Source organism: Rattus rattus, chromosome Y (genome assembly GCF_011064425.1).
Source record: "Rattus rattus isolate New Zealand chromosome Y, Rrattus_CSIRO_v1, whole genome shotgun sequence".
Lineage (NCBI taxonomy): Eukaryota > Metazoa > Chordata > Mammalia > Rodentia > Muridae > Rattus > Rattus rattus.
In genome coordinates, this window is record NC_046173.1 from 257,591 (window position 1) to 260,903 (window position 3,313).

At 39.5% G+C, this 3,313-nt stretch overlaps 1 pseudogene; it reads right to left on the minus strand.

The window, feature by feature from the left end:
• Window positions 1-1,008: 1,008 nt before the first annotated feature.
• Window positions 1,009-3,017, minus strand: LOC116889602 (annotated as a pseudogene).
• Between the last annotated feature and the right edge of the window lie 296 nt (window positions 3,018-3,313).

A 3,313-nucleotide genomic window follows, 5' to 3' on the forward strand; every position in this document is an offset into this window, starting at 1 on the left:
GGTCTCTTCTTCTCTTCACCCCCATTTGGCCCACAGGTAGAAAGCCTCTTCAGGACCCTGAATAACTGGTTCCCTGCTGGCGGGGTCACTGTGTCATTGATTTGGCCTCAGAATTAGCCTGTCTCTATTTTCATGTTATGATAGAGACGAGACTGAGAGCCTCACTTTGAGGAGTACAATATTTTGCCTTGTCTCACATCTGATGCACAATGGTATCTCCTGGTGTGTATTATAAATTCTTTCACCTTTAAATACTGATAATTTTCCTTGGGGTTTTCATGTAGCAATAGATTCTGTGATTGATAATTCTTACTTAATAAAAGAATAGTGTTCACAAGTTTAGGTTGGAGCCTGGACTGTGGCACAGGGTCCTGGAATGTACTTGGCAAGCTATTCTATTCCTTCAAACCCCTTTACAGAGCTCCAGCAGATCTGCTCCTTCCTATTGTTCCTGTCTCTGAGGTCACCATGTCCATAATAATAAGCTTAATAAGTACCAAAAGGACCCAGTACCAAGGGGCAAGTGTGTGGCATGTCCTAGGCTGGGTTAGTACAGGTTTCAACCTCAATTCATGTAATCCTTGAATCTTTATTTCAGGACTGAACTAAATTATTGGTAGATGTGTAGATTAAATCTATGACTATTATATAATTACTTTTTGTGTTCTTTGTAAGTCTCGATATAGATTAAATTTATGACTTTTATATAATTATTTAATGTATTCTAAGTAAGTCTCAATTTTTTACCTTGGGAAAAAAGTTGGTAAGAAAGCCAATCACTTAACTTAGGCTGGAGGAAAAGCTTTCGGTAGGAGCAAATCTTCAACACAGAAAACAAAAAGTCCAGGAACTTATAAAGACCAAGCTCTGCTAGCTGGACTGTCAACATACCAGTGTAAACTTTAGTCATGCTCAACTAAAAATATCCTTCAAGTTAGCAATGCCTAACTGACAGTTCTTGTGATGTCTCTGGTGTGATATTGGATCCATCCCAATCTCCTTTTGCATTTATTGTTGTGCATTAAAGACATTTATATAATCAGATTGGATCAACTGGTAAGTTGTGTTTGTTCCACCATCGAAATACTGGTAATTCTCCTGTGATATCTGTTCAGAGTGTCCAAAGTATGCTCTTGTTACAGTAACTGGCATTTTGAGTACTATGCTGTATACTTTCCTGGAGACCAGCATACAGAAATTATGCATGTAACTCATTTCCTCTACAGTAACTGTGGGTACCATAAAATTGATGTGCTTCACATCAAGTCGGCCAATGTTACATTTTTTAAGTGTGGTTTCTCAGTAAATGTTTTTGAAAACTGAACTTGAGCAGTTCTGTTGATATTTTCAACTTCAACGGAATAATAGTTATTTATTACATTAAGTGTGTTGTGATATTTAAATATATGGTTTGCTTCTGAGATCTTAACAAAGACTGATTTTACACCAATGAACTTCACCTCACTAGATCTTAGGAAAACAAACAAACAAACAAACAAACAAACAAACAAAAAGCTACAGCCAATACAGACAGGACCAGGCAGAAAAACACAAGTACCCTCACATACAACTTTGCTTCTCTTGGCCACAACCCCTCATCATGATACAGAATCAATGACACCAGTTGGTTTTTTTGGAAAAATGCGAGAGTCATCTATGTTTTTCTTTCTTTATTAAACACTCTAGCCAATTCATTCCTCATCGTGTCCATTGATGTGACTCGTCCATAGCAGTCTTCTCTATTGGAATACAAAGGTAAATCACTCCCTTAAAAGGAGTGCTAGATCCAACTGTTTCCTCCTCACAGTCTAAATGTTTATGTCTCAGTCTTGTGAATTCAACATGTTTCCCAGATGCCCTGCACATGAAGTGCTGTGTAGTCCCAGAGTGCTCGGGCACTGCCAAGCTGCAGGACTGGTCACAGATTCCTACTTTCCATTCATTATCAGAGCAGAGTGAAGCTAGTGTGTCCAGAGAGAAGTACCAGTCTAAGTATGGGTAAAAAAGTGTTAAGATTGAATGAAAACAGATAAAACCCTGTGTCTGTGTGTGTGTGTGTGAGTCTCTGTCTCTGTCTCTGTCTCTGTCTCTCTGTCTCTCTGTCTCTCTGTCTCTCTCTCTGTCTCTCTCTGTCTCTCTGTCTCTCTCTCTCTCTCTCTCTCTCTCTCTCTGTGTGTGTGTGTGTGTGTGTGTGTGTGTATGCAGAAGCTTCTCTTCCTTAATGGCAAAGGAGACTTAGACTTGTAGAGAAAAATTATCTTTGCACCCCAGAAAGGATCTGACCATATGCAGTCAATGAACATCATAATTTTCAAACTCTGTTAGCGGTCCTTAAATTTTTGCTTCCCTTTTGAAAAGGTAGGTGTGACTTCCTCCTTACTACAAAGCTCCCATTCTAGCTTAGGAATGAAACAGGAGTCTTTCTTTAATCTTTCACAAATATCCAACTACAGAGATGGACAGAAACTTCCCAAGATGTTTCAACAAGGAAGGGATTTTAGAGTAGATGTTTTGTGCATAGTGATTAAACAAGGTACATTTTCTGGTTCTTCAACCATTTTCTGATGTCCCTTTTGCTGTCAGTGCTTCTCTTTCAATACTGAGACCTCTTAATTAAAATGTCTCTTACCTTCATTCTTTACATTCATATATCCCTGGTCTCCCATTGCTAAAGCAAACCAAACTTTCTTTTTTCTTGCATCAAGATTATTTTTATAAGGAGCACATTAAACTGCTCATCTGCAAATCGTGTGTATGTAGGTGTGTCACTGAAGTCCATCAGTGTTCACATTGGCAGGAGTCTTTTCTACCAGTCCTTCAGAAGAGTAGAGGCTCCTTTGTGAACGTAGGCTGGAACTGAAGCCTGGGCCTTAGCTGGAGCTGTGGCTTCTGTCTTGGTCTGAACCTTTTGCTTTGTCTAGCAGAACATATGACACTTGGCCTTCTAGCTTTGAATCCTCTTCCCTAATTTCAGGTGAGCAATACAATTCAGACAGCAGAGGTTCCAGCTGGTTCATTTTGGCACTTTGGGCTTGATGGCCTGAGGCTTCACTAGGGCCTTGATGGCCTCTGCTTGTGCACTAACTATCTTTGCTTTGTAGGGTTTCCTGTAAAAGTATATATTCCTCAGAATCTTGGGGTCAGCTCCCCTAAGTGATTCATAACGTTGTGACTGGTATTTTTTGATGCCATTTCTGTGCTATTTGAGGAACTGTTTATATGTAGTGTGGTTCTTGGATATGGCTTTGTCTATACAATAAGTTGAGCCTCACACAACACCTAGGATAGGAAAGGAAGGAACAAAACAGGTTTT